The sequence below is a fragment of the Polyodon spathula genome, chromosome 6 (genome assembly GCF_017654505.1).
Source record: "Polyodon spathula isolate WHYD16114869_AA chromosome 6, ASM1765450v1, whole genome shotgun sequence".
NCBI lineage: Eukaryota > Metazoa > Chordata > Actinopteri > Acipenseriformes > Polyodontidae > Polyodon > Polyodon spathula.
Window position 1 is genome coordinate 58,126,054 of NC_054539.1, and position 24,044 is coordinate 58,150,097.

The 24,044-nt window shown below is 37.3% G+C and overlaps 1 long non-coding RNA gene across 1 annotated transcript; it reads right to left on the bottom strand.

Moving 5' to 3' along the window:
- Positions 1-3,583: 3,583 nt before the first annotated feature.
- LOC121316595 lies at positions 3,584-20,316 on the bottom strand. The gene is made up of 3 exons (XR_005950423.1): positions 20,121-20,316; positions 4,133-4,219; positions 3,584-3,679 (listed from the first exon to the last, which is right to left on the bottom strand). It is a non-coding gene; the product is annotated as an uncharacterized LOC121316595 (long non-coding RNA).
- Between the last annotated feature and the right edge of the window lie 3,728 nt (positions 20,317-24,044).

The window sequence follows — 24,044 nt, forward strand, 5'->3', positions numbered from 1 at the left end:
CCTCAAATAGAGCTTTTTGAAGGCATGCACACAAACCTAACACGGCACAACCCTGAGAACATTTTACAGTGTCTGATGGTGAAGTCAAAATGGAGCCCTATGTGCAATGTAAAGTGGTTCATATGACATCAGTTTAAATAACACCATGTCTCTGTGAAGCATAGTTGGTGGCAGCAATGCTATTCAGTGGGACTTCTTTTTTCCTGCTGTCAGTGCTGTGGGAACCACTGTCCAACTAGAGGGCAAAATTTTTTGGAGTAGCTTAAAAACCAGGTGGGCAAACGTCTCTTGAAATCCTAAGGAAACCTGAGAAGGTGAACTTTGAGAAAATTCTAATCTTTAGAGCAGACAATTGTCCCCCCAACATACAAAAGCCAATGCCCACACTGGAGTGGGGCACATAAAAAAAAGTCCCAATCCTATAATTCCCCAGTTCCAAACCAGGCAAGCCATAGGCCAACTTACGGGACTGGAACCTTCTAAAGCCGTTTGAAGAAAATTACTGTCACCAAAGTCCCCAAGTGTACTATTGTTCACTTTTGAATGTGGATCACCACAAAGGTCCCCAGGGCGCGCATAATTGACATAGGAACATTCAAAGCAAATCTGGAATACAGTTTTGCAAAAGCACTAATCAGGGGTTGGATATAAGAACATTTTCAAGGCATTGAATATCCCCTGGGCACTGACTATCCCTTGAGTCCATTATTAAGAAATGGAGAGAGTATGGCACAACTGTTAATCTGTCTAGAACAGGCCGTCCGGACGAGAAGGGCACTAGTCAGGGAGGCCACAGAGAGGCCTATGGCATCTCTAAAGGAGTTACAGTCTTCCACAGCTGAGCTGGGAAACACTGTGCATACGGCAACAATAGTCCGGGTGCTTCACAAAACTGGCCTTTATGGGAGAGTGGCAAAAAGAAAGCCATTGTTGAAAAAAAAAAACTCACATCAAATCTCAGCTAGAGTTTGCCAGAAGGCATGTGGGTGACTGAGATTAAGTGGAAGAAGATGGTCTGATGAGACCAAAATGGAGCTTTCTGGCCTCAACGCTAAGCGCTATGTTTGGCGCAAACCTAACACTACACATCATCCTGAGAACACCATCCCTACAGTAAAGCATGGTGGTGGCAGCATCATGCTATTGGGATGCTTCTCTCTGTCAGTGCCTGGAAATCATGTGAAGATAGAGGGCAAAATGGATGCAGCAAAGTACAGAGAAATCCTGGAGGAAAACCTGCTGAAGACTGCAAGAGACCTGGGACTTGGGAGAAGATTCATCTTCCAGCAGGACAATGACCCCCAACATACAGCCAAAGCCACACTGGAGTGGCTTAAAAACAAAAAGGTCAATGTCCTGGAGTGGCCCAGTCAAAGCCCAGACCTCAATCCAACTGAGAACATGTGGAAAGAGTTGAAAATTGCTGTTCACCAAAGGTCCCGGTCCAACTTGACGGAGCTTGAAGAGCAATTTTGCAAAGAAGAATGGGCAAAAACTGCAGTGTCCAGATGTGCAAAGCTGGTAGAGACTTATCCAAATAGACTCATAGCTGTAATTGCTACCAAAGGTGCCACAACCAAATATTGACTCAAGGGGGTGAATACTTATGTAATCAATTATTTTCTGTTTTGTATTCGTAATTAATTTAGAACAATTTGTAGATTTTATTTTTCACTTTGACATTATGGACTTTTTTTGTGTTGATCAGTCACTGTATGTGTGTGTGTATGTATATATATTGTATAGGGGTGCGTCATAATATTCTACATACAATTAACATTCGAATGCTTTGAAATAGGTCTGAATACTCAAAAGGTGTTTATTTAAGAAATAACCCACGGCAGGGTGTGCGCTAAGACACCCAGGAAGTGGAGTGGGTTATTTTGCTTAGAAAATGGCTACATTTGTTTTTTTTTTGTTTTTTTTAATAATTACACAAACTAGCTTTTTTTTTTTTTTTTTTTTTTTTTTTTAAGGAAAAAAATAATATATTATGTATCCTTCCACTGAGAAAAAAGAAAAATAGTACCTGAAGACTGTTCGATTGTAACATATATTTTTTATTTTTTTTATTTGCCATAACATGACTGAACATTGCCATTTATGGTAAGATTTTCGAGACTAAATGACATTTGCTGGTGCTGTGTCTGCCGATTGCTCATTTTCAGTCAATGTAACCACCTCCACCTTCACAATAAGCTACTGACCAAAAGATACTCCTGGACCGCTAGGGCTTTGGTATCACGGTAAGTCTTTGACATTACCGTTCACGTTAAATTACACCTCACAATACATGCAGTGTGCATGGTATGATATGTAAATTAGTCAAGTAAATTTTGATTTATTGCACACGTTAGACTCACTACTTTACGTGTGCGCCAACTCCAAATTTAGTGCCCTTTTGTAAATGAGGCCTATAGCCTGCTGTGATTGAGTGACCTAAGAAGGGGGTCTTGTCCTGGAACACTTTGTTGCCCTGGCAGATGCTCAGATAAGTTCAGTTTGTTTGCAGTAAAATGTCCCTTGAAATTATTTGACAATTCTGTGAACAATCTCAATACAGTCCAAGAGTCTGCAGCGATACACCTCATTGACTGATCCCACATCACAATTACCTTGCTGCTAGAGGCAAATATCTAGCCTTCTTTTTGGTTGCATCACCCAGCATGTGTGAACCCATTTTTCAAATACAATGCTATATACAGCATTTCCTTCTTGTTTTAGGTTTTTTTTTTTTTTTTTTTTATAACCCTGTTATAAAAGCATATTCTTGTATGTGTTATTCTGTTATGTTTTGGGTCATATTGACCTGATGCAATTTCAAACTAATTTAAAACAGCCTTAGATTAATTAAATGATTTTATCTGCAAAGGTTTTACTCTTTTCTACTCTTAGTCCAGGAGCTGTGATAAAAGTTATTTGACTGCCAAACTGGGCGCGCCTCATTTACCAGTGAGATGCTGTTGCAATACTAACAGAGAAAATTAGGCTCTTAGATATTGTTTGTTTTTTTGTTTATAAATATCTCCAGACAGGTGCAGCCATTTTCAGAAATAATAATACAAATATAATATATAATATATATATATATATATATATATATATATATATATATATATATATATATATATATATTTTTTTTTTTTTCTGCACACAAATCTACATAGATAAATGCCATGGGTCACAGTGACCCGAAACATCTTATTTGTATACATGACCTGTTCTAAAAAAAAAAAAAAAAAAAAATAAACAACTCAAAGGTTCTGTTTTCTGTGTATAATTTCATGACCCAAACTTCGGAAAAGTTATAAAATATTATATAGAATATGAAAAGAAAAATAGCATTTAAGCCAATTGGAAACTAGAGTTAGGTCAAATAGTTCCGAAACCTAATAGGAGGGTTAACTGAAAGGACTTCTCAATGCAGTGACATTATAGAGATGCACTGGGGCAAACCCGATTGGCACAGCTTCAACAGCAAAACTGCCAGCAGGTGAAGCTACAAGTTCCAAAGACAGTACATAACCTCCACAAACGGATTTACAAATGTGGTTGGAAAAGTTACCTTTACTATTTTCAACACATGATTTGGTTTAATGGTTGTGCTTCTGTTTTCAAAAGCTTTCACTCTGGATTCTTCTGCCAATCGATGCAGGAACAGCAGGAGGCTTAAGTGCACCTTAAAAAAAAAAAAAATGACGACATAATAAAATATGCTGTGCATTGCTCCTAAATAATATTGCCCCCTGTGGCAGGGGCTGCATACCAGTCTCTAATCTGTATCAGCTGCTCTCAATCGGAGCCGAGAAGGGCAAGCGGCGGTAGAATGCTAGGAAAGCAGCGGTGATTGCTGTATTCTCAGATCACTTGTGGTCACTGCTTACCGGAGATGCCTGATTATATGCTAAATTGTTTTCTTTATAAAAAGGAACAATGGGTCACCATCTGGACATATTTCAAAAACAAAAAACATGTAAACCTATCATTTAGAATGATATATTAATATTAATATTCCAGAACTGTAACCATCTAGGAAAATAAACTGTAATTGAGGAACATACCAATACTGCAGGACTTATCTTTACAAATGTTTTACGATGTATATTAAAAATAAATAAATAAATACACCCACCTCTCGTTACACTGCTTATCCGGTTTGGATATATCACGGTCCAGGAGTTGGCTTCCCATTGTTACAGTCTTAACTGCGCAAAATTAGCTGCAATATACATAGGAAAATTCATTTAGAATTACTATTAGTTTTATTTCGTACTGCACGTCAAACAAAAAAACACAAAACAATTAAAAACAAAGCATTAATATTGTACTGTTACATACACAAACATTGCAATATAAGACAAAGCAAATTACACATTGCACAATAACACAAAGCAAATTAAATATCTACTTGCTGAAGCGGCTTTTATTTTACCCAACAAGGTGTTCGCTTGTGGCAGCAATGCACTAGCAAAAGTCACAGCGCAATGACATCAGCTCCCTACCAACAAGTCTATGTTGAGAATGGATTCTTTCAATGCAGTGGGTTTGTTCATTTGAGAAAGGCGAGGACTTATTAAATTAAATGATAAAACTGTTTTTCTGGTATTTATTAGCTATACACAGCTTTAATTTTTTCATTTTTTTTTTGTATGGGAGTGGAGGGGTATCTGTTTTTATCTGTTAGCACAGAAATTAAGAAGCCCTTTATACTTTATAGTGGCACTCCATTTATCTGTGTTCTATTATTTATTTTACTTTAAAACTAAACAAAAAAAGCCTGCTGTGTATTTAACTTTTCTTACATTTCAACAAAATACTTTTCTTTTGTAACAGCTTTTTTAAACAATTCACTGCTGCAAGTTGTTATTTTGAACCTTGAGAAAGTCCATCATAGTCTTTTTTTTTCAGTGAGGCAAAATATGTTTGCTGGGATTCACAAAGTAGCTGCCTCAGAATAACTAATTTTACAGAATTGGCATCATTCTGCTGTTCATATAAAGAAATGAATCCTCACATCCATAGTGCTGTCGTCGTGTCGACTCCACAGGTTTTAAACTGATGCATTTGATGTTGTGTGTGCATCACAGGCGGTAAGTCTACATTGACAATAATGTACTGTATTTCAAAGATAAAACTCATCAGGGAGCTGCGGATAATTGAAGTTGCAGATGATGGCGTTCTACTGTATATGCATTTATATACTATACAAATTTATATAGAACCATAACCATAATAACCATAGCCTCAGATCTCATTCTTTTTTGCAGTTTAAAATCCCAAATGCGCATACTGAGGCTGGTACAAGATCGTTTGCCTATTATGCCCCATGGTCCTGGAATGAGTTCCAGTCCAAACTAAAGCTGCAGACCCAGATATCTTTATTGCAATTTAACAGTAAACGGCATGATTTCGTGACTGAGAGTTGTAATTGTTTTATATAGTTGATTACTTTTGTGTATTTAGTTTTAAATGTGATATATTGTTTTAAATGTGATTTGCCTGTGTCTTAATTGTGTATTTGTTCTTGTTGTCCGATTGACTTGATGCTCCCTGCTTGGCTAGGTCTCACTCGTAAAAGAGGCTTTAATCTCAATGTCACTACCTAGATAAATAAAGGAAATATCTGAGCTTATATATATATATATAGACACACACAACCACCATCAAACGGAGAATTCTTTACAGTACAACTTCCAGAGTTGGAGTCAATTCCAATTCCATTTCTAATCCCTAATTCCTATTCCAGTCATTTTACAATGGCTTTATTGAGCAAATACATACTGTGTACAACTTAATGAACTTGTCCAGTAACCTGATTAAGGCTATTGCATAAATCTCAGTAAAGACAATGCCATAAAACAGAATAGGAATTGTACAAAAGAGAACTGGGATTGGAATTGGAATTGAAAAAAAGATATTGACCCAAACTCTGACAACCTCATTTGGTGAATGTAATAATGAGAGAGAAACATAGATTTACAACAGACTGAGTAGTCCACTTCTGCAAGACTATCAACCTGCCCCCAAGAATACACAGTAATGTTATTCTGACATTTTCCGATTACAGGGTGCCAACTGCTTTACATGAATACAGTTCTTGATATTTAGCCAAAACAAGCAACTTTTTTATGACTGTACTTAAATAGTGCCACACCCCCTTGTTAAAATATTTGGCTTAGAATAAAAAACACTTTGTTTGGGGGATTAAAAAAGTACTAAATATCTAAAATGATTTCACCAAGCATCAGTGAGGAATAATCAGCTACTATAGATAGGGTGATGTGATATTCCTAATTTCAAGAAGTATGAATATACAGCAAGAGCGGAATGGAAGCTTTTTCATATGTCTGAAACCAAGAACCTCAAGTTAAAAATCAGGTTAGGGTAACCTGAAGAAAGTCTAAAAAAAAAATTAAGACGAAAATATAGAATAGAAGAAACATTTAATCTGGCTTCATGATGACAGTGAACCAAATGTCAGTTTTCCAGACTTGCAGATAAAACAGCAGGTTTTTGTTGGGAATTCAACATTTGGTTGCCTCATATCCAGTCTCACAGTAAATAGTTTGCCATTCACAATCTTTACAGGAGTCATTCGTAACAGCAATAAAATTGGTGCTGACTTGGGAGAGGCTATAAGTGACAACTGTTTGAGTAGTGTTTATTATCAGGATTAGTATAAATCGTTAACCTTTTAGCGGTGCTGTTACCATGGTAACAGCTTGGTTGCGTGCTTGCTTGTAAAAAAAAGGAGTATCATTTGTAAACTTACATTTTCAAATCTTGCGTACAGTATTTTCATTTTCTGACAAGCATGCCAATGTAGAACCCTGAAATACTATATTCAATGCCAACATCAATGTGAAAGACTGGTGGAGAGCATGCCAAGACGCATGAAAGCTGTGCTTGAAAATCAGGGTTATTCCACCAAATATTGATTTCTGAACTCTTCCTAAATTAACACATTAGTATTGTGTTGTTGATTCATAAAAATGAATAATAACTTATTTTCTTTGCTTTATTCGAGGTCTGACAACACTGCATCTTTTTTGTTATTTTGACCAGTTGTCATTTTCTGCAAATAAATGCTCTAAATGCAATATTTTTATTTGGAAGTTGGGAGAAATGTTGTCAGTAGTTTATAGAATAAAACATAAATGTTCATTTTACCCAAACACATACCTATAAATAGTAAAACCAGAGAAACTGATAATTTTGCAGTGGTCTCAATTTTTTCCAGAGCTATATATATATATATATATATATATATATATATATATATATATATATATATATATATATATATATATATATATATTATATTAATATCAAAACGTCAACAACAATGATAAATATTTCAACAATGCAAGTTGCTCAAATTAATATACAGAGACCACAGATGCATATTTAAAAAGGGGAAAAAATAATTTTTACATGTAGAATATTTTTACATGTAGAAAATTATCTTTGTATTTATTGAATGCAACTGAATCACTATTCACAGTATAATGTTACAGTTTTAAGAACCATTAATTCATTAAAAAAACAAAAAAACACATGGTTTTGAAATAATATTTCATAAATGTTCAGGGAGTATCCATCATTTATTTATTTATTAAAAATTGTAGTATTATACATACTCCTTCAAGGTAATGCTGTAGCAGAACCTCCAAAATAATAGCTTCTACGGCCAAATCATAGACATTGGCATCTCTGCATAATGTTTAGGGGATATATGCATAAAAAACTAACACGCACATCCTTAATATACTGTACATATTTATATAGAGAGATATGTTAAATACATGCCAGTAGCAAGCCACAACTCAGTTATTCTGCTAGTATCAGTAATTCATGTATCAATATTGTTAAGTAAAGGACTGACAAAACTATACAATTATGGGTAATATTAAATATTTTAAGTATCAATCTATGTTAAACATAAGGGTTTTTATTAACTAGTCCGTGTTGCCAAGACGCTGATTCTCCATGGACATCTGCTGTCCCTCCAGTCCGTCTGCATTGGTGTTGTTGGTCTCTCGCCGAGTTTGACCCTTCTGATTCGGAAGCATATTGCTCAAATTGATACGGGAGACAATCAGTTTTCTCTCTCTACGTCAGATCCAACACTACATGATTCACATTCATAAGAGGCGTCTGAAACTGACTGTCAAGGAAATTCACAGTTAGATTAATTTTAATATAAGCATTTCATATTTAATTCAGACTATTGTCTGTGTAACATGCTGTGGTGATTGGGTTGTTAACACCGATTCCAGAACATTCTTAACCAGATCCAGAACATTCTTAACTTCAGAGCTTGTTGATTAGACCAAGGCACAGGCCAAATGTAGTGTTAACTCTTCAAAGCTCACCTTCCAAAATGCTACCTGATTGTCTGGTCTCCTAAGGTGTCATAAGACTTAGTTAGTAGTTAAAAGTTAGTTAAAATGCTTTAAGAATCATTTTTAATTATACAACTTGTATACACAAGTTTAATAGTTATTTTAAGTAAGTTTCCCAATAAACTGGAAGGGTTTATTGTGTTTTAAATGAATATTATAAACTAATAACTATTTTAAAAATTATCCTTTGATTGTATAATTAAAATATATATAATATAAGTATAATATATATATATCTATATATATATATATATCCTATAATATATATATATATATATATATATATATATATATATATATATATATATATATATATATATATATATATATATATATATATACACACACACACACACACACACACACACACACACACACACATATATTATATAAAATAAGCTGCACAGGCAACAACTGCACTTTGTGCAAAAAAAAAAACAGTGAACTTAAACCCCCACCCCAACACCGGGGGCCTATGTGATTTTCAGGAAACACTGTATTCTGTTCATTTCATGTTGATGCACGTGCATCATGACAAGTAATACGTCTTTATTTATTGAATCATCTAGCGTCTGGTGGTCAACTCCGTCTTATACAACACTTTGGCTAAGAAAACACATTGCTTGCTCCCTGAGTGGTGTTCTCTTAGCTGGAGTCTACTGTATCATGTATTGTAAAGCACACTTTTTTTTTATTATTTAAATATATAATCTATGTAAAGGTTAACCCAACCTAACTGTACTTCAATTCACAACAAAAGTGGAAATGAACAGTTCAGTATGTGAAGACCCTTTAACCTTTATATCCCCAAATACAAAAAACTAAAAAATAAATCTCTTGTATGAGACACATAGATGTCATCTCTGGAGATATTTACTGTTGCACTGTGCTGTGCTGAATGAAAAGCAACAGCATGAACCAATATAATATTCGGAACAGTTTGTAACAAGTTTATTTGTGAACATAGATACATAACCACAGTATTGTCTGTGAAGCAAACAACTGGTTTGGTCGCCTCTACTGCTCAGCAGGCTACAATACATTAACATTTTCAAAGAGATGTATACACGCAAGTTCACAGAAACTCAACAACAGACCTTTCAGATATTGGCTTCATACGAGATGCATAACATTTCTGTTAATCTTGGAGCAAAAAAGAAGAGGGCATAGTCTGAACAGTGTACTCACACATAACCAGAGTTCTAACACTACACTGAAGTCATAATGGACAATTCAGTTCTAAGATAACAAAAATGACAAAACAGTATTGGCCCCAAGTTGATAGGCATACACCTACATTTTCTACCAAATTATTATTTTCACAATATTCATAACAGAGCATGCATATTATTTTGAAAACCTGCCGTTTAAACACATGCAGTATATTTTGGTAAATCAACACTATTTTCATCTTTCCACACACAATTGTTCAACCAAAGTTCATATGCTGTACCCTGGAGAAACCAGGGTAACTCATGTATCTACACATATTAAATGCGCAAATAGGTTGTACTTATGACATGTTTTCAAGAAGTACTGTAAAGCACATTAAGCCGAAAAAAATATGATTGAAATAAAGAGAGAGAACCACCACACACTTTTTAATCAAGCTAAAAGACTTATCTTTAAATTCCAGTCATTGGCATACTATGGCCAAATATCCTAACCTGAATGTTACAGACTTACAGGCCTATCAAACCAGAGTAAGACAAGCACACTTTAATGGACAATGTGATGGTGCCAGAAGCACCTGGCAGTCTCAGTTTAAAAACATTGTTAACCGGGGTCTCAGAAAAATACATCAAATTTACAAAAGGTAGATGTCCAGGAGACATCCAGATAATCAAATACATCAGCTCTGACTGGGTTTTGAACAGTCACCTGTCAAGAGCAGGAACAAAAGTGGGTTGGTTTCTAAATTCATAACTCCTAAGTGCTGTTTCACTAATGTTGTTTATTCTTCTTAAAACGGCAACATGCTCTCTTCCAGTCTAAATACAGCCAGATAATTGAACCACTTGTTGTCTGCTAGTGATTGTGTAATTACGAACAATAAACAACTTCAAACTAAATAAATCTCAATTCAACTGGTTGTAGTCTTTGCCTGGAAATTGAATTGATTTCAGTATAAAATCCTTAATAAATCTGTACGTTCACACTGTACTGCAATATATGGTTCGTTCCCAGAAGATGTGCAATGTAAGAAATACTACCAGTGCCTCTTAAAAAGGATGTAAACCAATAATTTACGTATTTCAATCAACCATCACATGGTGATTGAGTACAGCCGCTCACAATTAATGGAGGAACAAAGCAACCTCTTCACCAAATGTTTTCTTCTTTTTAACATTGTAAACACTTTAGGAAATGTAAAAATCACATCTTTAAACTTGTAAGGAGTATGATGTGCAGTCTGCTTTAGAGTTTGAATTTCGAACACACCGTAGACTAGTCTGTTTTCAACATTCCCCAATACACAGCTAAAGTCTCGAAATCTACTATAGTTGACCTCAGACAAGCATAACATTTTTTTTTTTTTTTATGGTAAAGTCAGAAGTCTACAATTGAATCCAAGCAAGTAAGCTCACCAATATACTCTGATTTAGGCTTGTGTTTCTTTTTTGTACAAATATACACTGAACAAAAATATAAACGCAACATGTAAAGTGTTGGTCCCATGCTTCATGAGCTGAAATAAGAGCCCCGAAATTTTTTCAATACGCACAAAAAGCTTATTTCTCTCAAATTTTGTGCACAAATTTGTTTACATCCCTGTTTGTGATCATTTCTCTGTTGCCAAGATAATCCATACACCTGACAGGTGTGGCTTATCAAAAAGCTGATTAAACAGGATGATCATTACACAGGTGCACCTTGTGCTAGGGACAATAAAAGGCCACTCTAAAATGTGCAGTTTTGCCACACAACACAATGCCACAGATGTCTCAAGTTTTGAGGGAGTGTGCAATTGGCATGCTGACTGCAGGAATGTCCACCAGAGCTGTTGTCAGAGAATTGAATGTTCATTTCTCTACCATAAGCCGCCTCCAACGTCGTTTTAGAGAATTTGACAGTACGTCCAACCGGCCTCACAACCGCAGACCACGTGTAACCACGACAGCCCAGGACCTCCACATCTGGCTTCTTCACCTGCGGGATCGTCTGAGACCAGCCACTCGGACAGCTGATGAAACTGTGGGTTTGCATAACCGAAGAATTTCTGCACAAACTGTCAGAAACCGTCTCAGGGAAGCTCATCTGCGTGCTCTTTGTCCTCACAAGGGTCTTGACCTGACTGCAGTTTGGCGTCATAACTGACTTTAGTGGGCAAATGCTCACCTTCGATGGCCACTGGCACGCTGGAGAAGTGTGCTCTTCACGGATGAATCCCGGTTTCAATTGTACCAGGCAGATGGCAGACAGCGTGTATGGCGTCATGTGGGCGAGCGGTTTGCTGATGTCAACGTTGTGAACAGAGTGCCCCATGGTGGCGGTGGGTTTATGGTATGGGCAGGCATAAGCTACGGACAACGAACATAATTGCATTTTATCGATAGCAATTTGAATGCACAGAGATACCGTGACGAGATCCTGAACCCCATTGTCGTGCCATTCAATCGCCGCCATCACCTCATGTTTCAGCATGATAATGCACGACCCCATGTCACAAGGATCTGTACACAATTCCTGGAAGCTGAAAATGTCCCAGGTCTTCCATGGCCTGCACACTCTCCAGACATGTCACCCATTGAGCATGTTTGGGATGCTCTGGATTGACGTATACGACAGCGTGTTCCAGTTCCCGCCAATATCCAGCAACTTCACACAGCCATTGAATCAACTCTATGCAAAGGAGATGTGTTGTGCTGCATGAGGCAAATGGTGATCACACCAGATACTGACTGGTTTTCTGATCCACGCCCCTCCCTTTTTTTTTTTTTTGTAAGGTATCTGTGACCAACAGAGGCATATCTGTATTCCCAGTCATATGAAATCCATAGACTAGGGCCTAATGAATTTATTTCAATTGACTGATTTCCTTATATGAACTGTAACTCAGTAGAATCTTTGAAATTGTTGCATTTATATTTTTGTTCAGTGTAAATCGCTGTTAATGAGAACTTGTATTACAATTACAATTAAAAGTAATTGTAGTGAAACAGTATCTATGTGGAGGCATGGCTTAAAGCAGGGGAGTGGTTTTTAGTTTACTCACCATGAGGCTGAGACCTGCAAGCATTAATAGTGTGTTCAATAAAAGTTACAAAAATTTGATTAACATCTCTGGCTAATTATTGGGACATGGTGTCAGAAGTTAAAGTCAGAGAATTTTGATTTCACCCAACCGTCTTCATGGCCTATCTGGAAGCAGAACTTCAAGATTCTGGATTGCCATAAAACCTGACCAGGAAGGGGGTGACATACAAGTAAATTATGTTGTATATGCAATGGGCAGAGAATCAGAGCCCGTTTTCAATGCTTTTGCGTTTAAAAGCAAGGGACGCTAATGATTACGATATTGTAATTCAGAAGTTTGAAGAACATTTCGTACCGAGGCGGAATGTTATACATGAAAGGTCTTGTTTTCATCAGTGCAGTCAACCAGTAGGGGATACGGTGGAAGCACTTGTATGAGCTGGCTAAATATTGCGATTTTGGCACCAGTAAAGAAGAGTAAATGCGAGATAGAATTGTTATCTGCATTGCTGACAAGGAAGTATCACAGAAATTACAAATGGAAATTGGAGCCAGCGCTAGACAAGTTTATTCAAATGGCTCGGAATTCAGAGCTGATTAAAAAGCAGAACATAGAGTAAGCAGCACCTAAAGATGTAGACAAAATAGTGCATAAGCCTCCACAGTTTAAAAACAGTAAGAGCCAGACAGAAAGGAAATAGCAGGGACTCAGTACAGTGATAAACCAAAGCACATAGGCCATAAAGAATATACGCCCTATACATGCTGTAATCGCAAGCCGAGCTAAACATGTCCAGCAAGAAATAAAAGGATGCAGAAAATGTAGCAAAATGGGACATTTTGAGATAGCGTGTCGCACCAAAACTCTAAAAAAAAAATCGATGGATATGAAAGAGTGCAAGATGAAGCGACATTCTTTTTGGGCTCAATAATGTGTGGGGAAGATACAGAAGAAAAATGGCACATAGAGCTTACGCTGTACGGCTGAACAGTTCAGTTTAAAACTGACACGGGCGCTGACATTACAATAATGTTTCAGAATACATTCCAGCACTTACCGTAGCGCTCTCTGCTGGATCCGTGGGGAATTGATTTGAACAGTCCTGGTGGAAAACTGAAATGGTTGGGATTTCAGTATAAGGGAGAAGAGTTCAGATTCTGGATCTTCATCATAGAGGGAAGCCATGTAAGCGATTTGCTTACATGTAAAATGGGCTTGGTATACAGTGCTGACAAAATTTATGCTGATGTATTCAGAGAAATTGGACTGTTAAACTGTGAGCCAGTGAAGGCTGAACTGAAAAGCAACGCAGTTCCCTAATGTGTAACCACACCACGCAGGGAGCCCTTGCCAATTCTGCCAAAAGTTGAATAAGAATTAAAAAGAATGCTAGAAATGGGCATTGTAGAAGAAGTAACAGAGCCCACTGATCGGTGTGCCCCAATGGTACCAGTGATAAAAAATAATGGCAAGCTGAGGATCTGTGTTCATGGTTCAACATTAACTATGGTCCAGCACCGGTAGAGATTGCAGTTTGGCCAGTAGTTATGAAGCACCACAGGCCCGACTGGATTACGTTAACTTCTATAATATACTTAAATTCTATTATATATATATATATATATATATATATATATATATATATATATATATATATATATATATATATATATATATATATATATATATATATGTGCACATGACTAGAATGTTGCTATTACAAGCATTGCATAATGAATTAGGGTCCTTACATTTAATTCGCAAATAACTTAAGCGTCATTATTAAAAGAAAGATGCGTTTCTACTAATAGCTAATATATAAGGCTTTTTTGTGTACTCAAACATGTAATGCTACTCGAATAGTTTATTTTCGTGTAATTGTGTATTTGACTACACTGACCCACGGATCCCTAATTAGGATTATTATAGTTCAGTTTTAATGTTACTGTGACCATATGGTAACAACTTGGTTGTATGTGAAAAAATGAGTATCACTTGTACACATACATTTTCAAATCTTAATAGTATTTTCATTTTCTGACAAGCACACAAATGTGTGCATGTTAAATGGCTGAAGTAACACATATTGAAAGGCATTGTTTAGCCACTTTCTTTTGAGAGGTGGGCTCTCTTTGGTTACCATACACAGTTAGAAACATACTGAAAATAAAAACCATCATGAAAAAATATATAAATATATTGGGCCAGAAAAAATTGCATCTGGGTCAGTAAAAACAGTAGCTCAATGGCCCAAGGGACCAGTAGTTAAAAATCTAAACGTAAAGCCCTGTGTGTTGCCTTAAACGTCTCAATGATGCAGTAAAAAGAGAAAGGTTTATGCTGCCCACATTGGAAGACATTGCACCCAAGCTGTTGGAGGCGTGTGTATATGGTTCTGGCAGATCCCACTACACCCCAGCTGTGCTAAGTTCACAACTTTTATCACTCCATTTGGCGAGTTTTGCCTTCGCAGATTTCCATTTGGAATCACATCTGCCCCAGAAATATTCGAAAGGAAGATGAGTAAGCTATTGGAGGGGCTAGAAGGCACGGTTGCAGTGATGGACGATGTGTTGGTGTATGGAAAGACTCCTGAAGAGCATGATGCACATCTACGCGCAGTACTGCACACAGTGAATGAATCCGTACTTAAACTGAACAAAAACAGATGTCATTTTGGGAAGAAAGAGCTACAGTACTTCGGTCACATCATCAGTGGAGATGGAATCAGATCAGACCCAGACAAAGTAAAGGCAATCACAGAGCTGTCCAATCCGACAAATGTCACAGAGCTTTGACAGGTGTTAGGTATGGTCAATTACTTCAATTACTTACAAATCTCATCACGTTTATCACCCATAATGCACCCAATTACTGATCATCTTAAAAGAGATGCAGCATGGATGTGGAGTCATGCCCAGCAACAGGCATTAGACAAAGTTAAGGATATGCTGGTAACTGCTCCTGCTCTAGCATATAATGATGCAAGTAAACCCACAGTAGTAAGTGCGGACGCAAACAGCTTTGGTCTCGGAGGAGCACAGTGGCAGCACCACGGAGACAGGCTTCGCCCAATAGCTTTCTGATCCAGAACATTAACGGAGATGGAGAAAAGATGGCTGGAGTTTGGTCTGTGAGAGATTTTTTCGCTACCTGCAAGGTTTAGAAGGGTTTTGTCTTCAAACCGATTACAAACCTCTGGTGCCACTGATCAACAGCCATGATTTGGATCAAGCATCACTGACATGTATGCATCTCATAAGATTCAATGTCAAGGCAGACATTATCAAGGAACCTTCTTTAGGACACTGTGGTTTCGGAAATTGAAGAGGAGGTTAAAGCACATTTACAAGCTGTGGTAACCTGCAAACCAATGTCAGGACATAAACTGGAGTGTATATGTGAAGCAACACAATGTGACAAAGACCTCCAGATGGCAGTCAACTTCATCACTCAGGGTTTGCCTAGGCATATACAGCAGGTCCCCTTTGTCTTAAAAGGGCTTCATGCTGCACATGCAGAACTGTCTGAAGCAAATAGCTTGCTGCTCTATCAAGACAGAATCATCATACTAGCGTTGCTGAGAGAAGAAATCCTCAATACGATTCATGAGAGTCATCAGGGGCTGACCAAGTTCTGCGAGAGGGCAAAGGTGGTGGTTTGGTGGCCTGGCATTAGTACTGACATTGCTGAGAAGGTGCTGACATGTGAATACTGTCGAAATAACAGGCCAACTCAAAGGAAGAAACCTTTAAGGACCACACCATTGCCACAGGGGCCATGGCAGCAAATTACGCAGACCTATGTGAAGTAAAAGGCCATAAGTACCTGGTAGTGGTGGACTATTATTCTAGATACATAAAACTGGCCCATGTGTTAGTGATTTCCTGCCAGCAGGTGATCACTAAGCTTAAAAGCACGTTTGCTCGCTGGAGCATTCCCAACGAATGAGTTACTGACAATGGGACACAATTTACTGCAGCTGAATTTCAAGAGTTCAGGGTAAGACATGATTTCAGTCACACCACCACTAGTTCGCATTATCCGCAGGCTAACGGGGCAGCTGACAGGGCTGTGCAGACTACAGAGCGGATTCTGAAACAGCAGGATCCTCATTTGGTGTTATGTGCTACACAGCAACACCACTTGCTACCATGGGTGTGAATTCAGCATAACTTAAGATGGGATGCCAGCTCAGAACCACTGTCCCAATGCTGCAGGAAAAACTGTGCAGAATAAAGACAGGAAGGCTAAAGAGACTTATGAGCGCTTCTTCAACTCGAGACATTCAGCTAGAGCTCTACTGGAGTTACAGCCAGGACAGTGTGTGAGGGTCAAGTTGAATGGTGAGAAGGGCTGGAGAATAGCAGCCACTGTAAAAAGCAAGCCTGAGGATCCAAGGTCATATGTGATACAGACTGAGGATGGCACAACACTCCGTAGGAACAGGAGACATCGTCAACTTGTTCCATCATTCCAAGGCGAAAACTACACAAGACAAAACCGTAGTTACTGTGAAGCCCCACAGCCAACTGATGCTGCGGAACCTGAGGAATCTGCAACAACTCCTTTTAACCCACCACTTTCCACTACAGCACCATCACCGCCAGCAACACTGCAATTTAAAGTGAGGACTACTTCAAGTGGAAGAATTGTCAAAACACTGTTGCGTTACAGAGAGTTAATAGGTTAGGGACAGCAGCTGCATCAGGTGCAGAATAAACCCCTAGTTGCTGTTGGATGGCGGGCAGTCTACCCCAAAGTCCAAGTTATGTTTTGAAAGTTTGTTCAAATAAAATAAAATTGTAGTGAAATGGTATCTATGTGGAGGCGTGGCAGGAAGCAGGGGAGTGGTTTTTAGTTTACTCACCATGAGGCTGAGACCTGTAAACATTAATTAATTAAAACATTAATATTGTGTTCAATAAAAGTTACAAAAACCCAAGAATTATTGTGACAGTGATGTTTACATGTTTTTTTTTTTTGGATTTTGGAAGTCAAATATTTTTTAAATATATTATTTATATATTTTACTGGATAACTGATCAAGAAAAAATAAATTGAGTGCCACGGAAAACTTCCACAGGTTCGAAACAAACCCCCTCAAAGACATCTTGGGCTGTACTGCCTTCCTCTGTGTGATCACTTTTTACAAATAAAAATGCTACCACACAACAGCAAAAACAGTTCAGAAAGTTGGTAAATGCTAAAAAAAACATTTGCTGAAGAAAATAAGATCACCCTGGCAGTGCTGTCTATTTATGTCTTGAATTACTCCTCTTGTTTATTTATTTTTTAATTTTTAGAAAGATAAAAAAATTCCTGTAGGCTGTTTGTCTTCCATTTGCCGACCAAGATAGTGAGCCCGAAAATTGTGATCCTCAGGACAGTGTAGCTAGCGAGACAGGAAGAGACAAGATAGGAGAGGTGAAAAAAAACAACACAGAAGTGTCTTTTTTTTTTTAAAAAAAAAGATATTTAAGGATATACAAAACCACTTACTAAATTATGCAGAATGTTGGTGAAAGACAACATTGTACAGGAAAACAATGTGGCATTCAAAGTGTTAAGGCCGGTTTATAATCCATCGCTTGAATGTCGTTTAAGAGCAAGACGACCTGCGATCATCACTGTCGTGTCGCCGTGCAGTTTATACTTTCTACCGGCAATCGCCCTGCTCAAACTGCACTCGCTGACCGTTCAAATCAACTGAAGTTTGACCTTGTCGCTATTGTTTTTACAACAGCAAAATGGATGACTGGTTGTTTGTCGAGAAGCTGCTCAGTTAAATCTAGGAATGACAAACAAGCAAGAGTTTTTTTATGCACTACATCGCTGAGGTAGAAATAAGGCAGCTGCAAGAGAAAATAAAAGGTGCAAATTTCCTGTCAGTGATGTTTTATGGTTCAACTGATAGCACTGTCATAGAAGAGGGGCTAATACAAGTATGATTCTGCCAGAAAGGGCTGATGACTGTGCAGTTTGTGCACATACAGTCTGTGGAGAGGGCATCTGCCCAACACATCTCTGAAGCTATATCTTCACTCATGAGGCAGATTGTTTCAGGCCCTGTTGAGATTGCTCATAATTGTTGCATGTTTTTTAATAATCATTTGTGGGCCCCCGCCCCTGGAACAATGTTGGCCAGTAAAATGTCTGTGTGACTGGATGATTTTTCCATCCACTAGCCACGGTGGCTAGTGCACGGAAAAGTTCATTTCAAGCCCTGCATTATGAATTTCATTTTGACCACTACAAACATGCCCATCCAATTAAGAAATTATACCATTTCAAAAGAGAGACATCTCAAAAGGTTTAGTCACTCAGCAGCTAAACTGTGGAAATTTCCCACATCCTGGTACACAAACAGAAAAAATAAATTAACTGGCTAGTTTATTCCTTTGATGGTACTGGCTATAACACCATGTTCCCCATGTATTATGTGACTTTAAAAAGTACAGCCTAACCACAAAAGCCTGATCAGACTATAAAATTCAGGTCAGTCTCAAACTTTTAATGAAAATATGTAGTCACTGAGTTTAAAGATTAAAATGTGCAGTCAGTATACTGAGGTTTTTTTTTTTTTTTAAACTCTAAAAATCTAGAAGTATCTGTTACATTGCATACCACTTTCAATAGTTGCCTCTACCTTGCAATGCAGGCTGCAACTGAAACAGTTAAACAAACCTAACTTTATATGGAAACATTCTGATGTCCTTAAGGTTCTTGTGGGAAGGGGACAATTCAAAAGCTTTCATTACTGCACATTGTGAAAACCTGACAATTCTTTGAGACACCCAGACAGAACTTAGGTGCTTGACGGAGTACATGCAGACATCAGTTTCTTGCCAAGAGAGCCGTTTAAAAGCAGACACCTCTACCTCTATAACAGGTGATTGTGAAGACTCGACGCCACCTTGGCATAGAACAACGTAAATGACAAAAACATGTTTAATGTGGCAGCTTTTGGAACTACAATGTTAAATTTGAGTATTAAAAGTCTATAAAACAAATATTAAGCTGTTGGCACATGTGAATTGTTTTGGTCAAATACTTAAGTCACGGCACACACATTTTAAAAAGAGCTCCAAGTGCATTCTTTCCTTCACGGGTACCTAAAAATATGCTACGCAAATTAAAATCCTCCTTTGTGTAATAATAGTGTTGATTCTTTCTTTCCTTCGTAGTTCCATCTTTATAATTATGGTCGTAGTTAATCAGCGTACTATAGTAACTGCTTAAGTAACCCAATGATAAACAAAACAACAAATAAATACAAATACAAAATAAAATTAAGGTACCTCTCCGGTAAATAATATTATTCGAAAGTGAATTACTTAATGTAGCCGATAATAGCAACCTTTAAGTACAATAAACTAAACTTTGTTTATTTGTTTAGTTCAATCTCGCTGGCTAATGCAGGCTGCAACTTGCCTTAGTGTACGTATCGCATCAAATATATAGCTTGCAATGTATTTATATTCAGTGTAGTTATGGATAATGAAAGACACACTCACCATTAAATCGGTGTTTGTGCGAGATGCAGGTGGGGTTTCTTTTTCATTATTGATTTTAAGTTAAGTCTAGATGCCTTATTACTCATCTTTTATAAAACAAGATTACCATCACAGAGAGAACAATCTGAATTGACAATCATATTAAACTATCCGTAATAAACTATGTATGTATGTATCTTTCCCTTTCCACGACTAATCTCCCAGTAAACAGAATTAAAACTGCCGCCTTCCCACCGGCGCTTGTCATTACGTCATCAAAGGGGCGCACAGCATGTTGTATTTAAAAAATATATACAGTACGTCGGAAACGATTATGTAGATCTAGCTGCAGCAAAACGGTCACCTCCTGACTAGGGTTACACCTTCCTTGAGTGTGATTTGTTTCCGTTTTCAGCCTTCATTTTTTGACCCAGTCAGAAACGGCAAAATTGTTAAGTCGTCCAGTTTTTGCTGTTTTGTATTCATGTTTTTTATAAGTACAAAACCGTAGCAGTGCGCTCAGCAAATTGACAGCACAGTAATTTATTATACGACTTTACAAAAGAGAAAGTTGCTGTAATATTCTTATTATGTACTTAATAATTCATATTCTGTTTAACTGAGGACCAGTGGTAGTTTTAGTTTTTATTTTATTTTATATTGAAAGTGCCATCAGCCAAGTTAGCCTTTTAAGTTAGTCCGAGTGTATTGTATACTTGTTTTAACTGCTTCAGAGTTGCTACAGCATCAATTAAATGAAGAAAAAAAATGTCACAGGTTTTTCACTGTGGAAACCTGGTAACCCAATTCGTGTTTATTAAGGTTGTCATGTGCTAGATGAAAGTATAACACACTTAACAAAAACACACAATGGCAGATATATCACAATAAAAACTATTGAGTGCTAATTCTTTAAAATGTACAATGGGTGCTGGTGTACCGCCACAATATGCCTCGCCACCAGAAATTGCTACCCCTGTTTTTTTTTTTTTGGTTTTGTTTTTGTTCTGTTTTTTCAATTGGGGGAAAAAGATGATAATAAATTCTGGTGGGTCATATTGTGGTGTCAGAAAATGCTACCCTTGTTTATGCTCAAAAAAAAAAAAGGTCAGAAAAATTCTGATGCTACATATTTTCATTTTAGTTAAATAATCTTAAGGAAGGTAACCTTATCCATGTTGGAAAAATAGTCAGCAGTAATTGTATCCATTTATACTTACTTAATACCAATAAAATTAAACAATTGAAGTAGGGAGCTTTTTTCTGACACACTAACTGGAAGAAGAGCAGTAAAAGTGATGAGCATGTGAAGAGCACGTGCAGTATAAAAAGAAGCAAAAAGTGATGAGAACAAAAAATGACAGAACACCGGCCTATTTATTACTGGTGAGTTGGTACATGGAGAATGTGACTTGGTAGGACATAAGTGTAATGTGGCGTAGTACAAACTAATGCAAATACATAGTCTTATTCTTAACATTATTGCAGGCCCATCTGTGTCCTTAAATTCACTATTAGAATAAAGAAAAGACTTTGAGTTCTTGAAAGCTGTTTGATAATAATAATACAAGTATCAGCTCTTCAAATAAACGAATCTAAAGTAGAGAATAATTTATGGGTCATCTTTCGAGAGTCAGATATATAATTACGATAGCTGAAATAATAATAATAATAATAATAATAATAATAATAATAATAATAATAATAATAATAATAATTGTTTTAAATATCCTGAACCAGCAGTAGGACATTTGGTTCTTGCATGGTTTTAAAATGTAATTTGCTTGTTACAATACAAAATGTGCAGGTAATAGGTTTACGTTTTTCTTTTTCATAATTTATTTATGTATTTAATTAGGATAGTTCCTCCCTTTTTTTTTGGACAGTATTAACCTTTTCATTCATTATAGCAACATTACAATAATGTATAATAAGTCAATACCCATTTTAAATAAAATGCTAGTTAACTCTTCCAAATGTGCAAATTCTAACATCTAATTGTTTTATCAAATGAGCTCATTTTGCAGCCTACAAATGCATACAAAGCTGTAACTGATAGAAAACAAAGTTACAGTAGCTAGATGTTTTGATTGATAGTGATTTGATAAAGTTGATTTGTTTTTTATCCTCTCTAGAAGGGTGACATGCTTACCTAGTTCACTTACCACACACAAACACACATGCTATGGATACGCATATGCTAAACATATAGCCAGTGAATGCCTGTTCCATATAGGAAATATTTGATGTGCCAGTTCCACTGCCTAAGGCAAACAATTAAATGTTGGACCCAGCTCAATCATATGACATTATTTGAAGTTGAAATAGTTACAGTCTTTAAAATTTAAAATAAAAAAGCAATTCACAAACTGGGCAGATATTTGCACTTTCGGTAACATTTTTTTTTCACCTTTCAGCTGGGAAAGCATAATTTGTTTTGGTTTTTTTTTTAGAAGTATGGGATTTTATCAACTTAATTTAATATAAAATTCTAAAACCTGATGACAGCTTATAATATAAAACTGTCAACAATGGTCTGGTGATTTACTGAGTAGATTAGAAACTCCTTTGAAATATGTAAGCGGTACTCCCTGATGAGACTTGGAAAAGACTTTAGAAAAACAACATCCCACAGTATTTTGGAAACTCTTCATTTATTAAATAAAAGAAAAAAAAGGTATCAGAGATACAACTAAAGATTTAGAGTCAGCTACTTGGGCAAGACAAAAGATTTAAGTGCCTTTGAACGGGATATGGTAGTAGATGCCAGGTGCGCCGGTTTGAGTGTGTCAAGAACTGCAACGCTGCTGGGTTTTTCACGCTCAGCAGTTTCCTGTGTGTATCAAGGATGATCCACCACCCAAAAGACATCCAGCCAACGGCAGGCCAGTACAATATTGGTGCCGAAAGACCCATAAAAGAAAGCACAACTCGTCGTACCTTGTCACGAACGGGGTATGGCAGCCGACGACCTAACAGAGTTCCACTTCTTTCAGCAAAACACAAGAAACTGTGGTTGCAGTGGGCTAAGGAATGAAAACACTGGACACTGGAGGATTGGAAAAACATTGCCTGGTCTGATGAATCCCGGTTCCTGCTGTTTCACGCTGATGGGAGGACTAGGGTATGGAGAAAACCACAGGAGTACATGCATCCATCATGCCGCATGTCAACTTTGCAGGCTGGTGGTGGTGGTGTGATGGTGTGGGTTGTGTTTTCATGGCACACATTGGGCCCCTTGATAAAAGTGGAGCAATGTTTGAATGCCACAGGATATCTGAACATCAATACCAATTAGGTGCATCCCTTCATGGCAGCAGTGTATCCATCTGCTAATAGATTTTTTCAGCAGGATATTGCCCCTTGCCACAAGGCTAGGATTGTCCAGGAATGGTTCCACGAACATGACAGTGAATTCAGCTTACTGCAGTGGCCTGCCCACTCGCCAGATCTCAATCCAATTGAGCATCTGTGGGATGAGATGGAACAAGCTATTCAGAGTAGAGATCCATTACCAGCCAACTTGGCACAACTGTGGGAAGCATTGGAGTTAACATGGGTCAACATCCCTGTGGAATGCTTTCGACACCTTGTAGAGTCAATGCCCCAACGAACTGAGGCTGTTTTTACATGTAGAATTTACACAAACTACTCCACATTGATAAAGGTAAAAAATGCAGATAGAATATAACTAAGATTTACAGAGAAAAACAGATTAATCTCAGTTGCATAAGTATTCAACCCCTTTGCTACTGCAGCCCTAAATCAGCTCAGGTTTGCAAATAATTTGTTTGAAAAGTCACAAAATTAGTGAAACGGTTTCAGCCTGTGTGTACTCAAAGTAGTTTAAGGTGTAGATAATTTCCCTCAGGTATCTAAAGACTTTCAAGCTGCAACTCACATAATGATCCAACAAAGCAACTATGAAGACGTCATTAAGAAGTG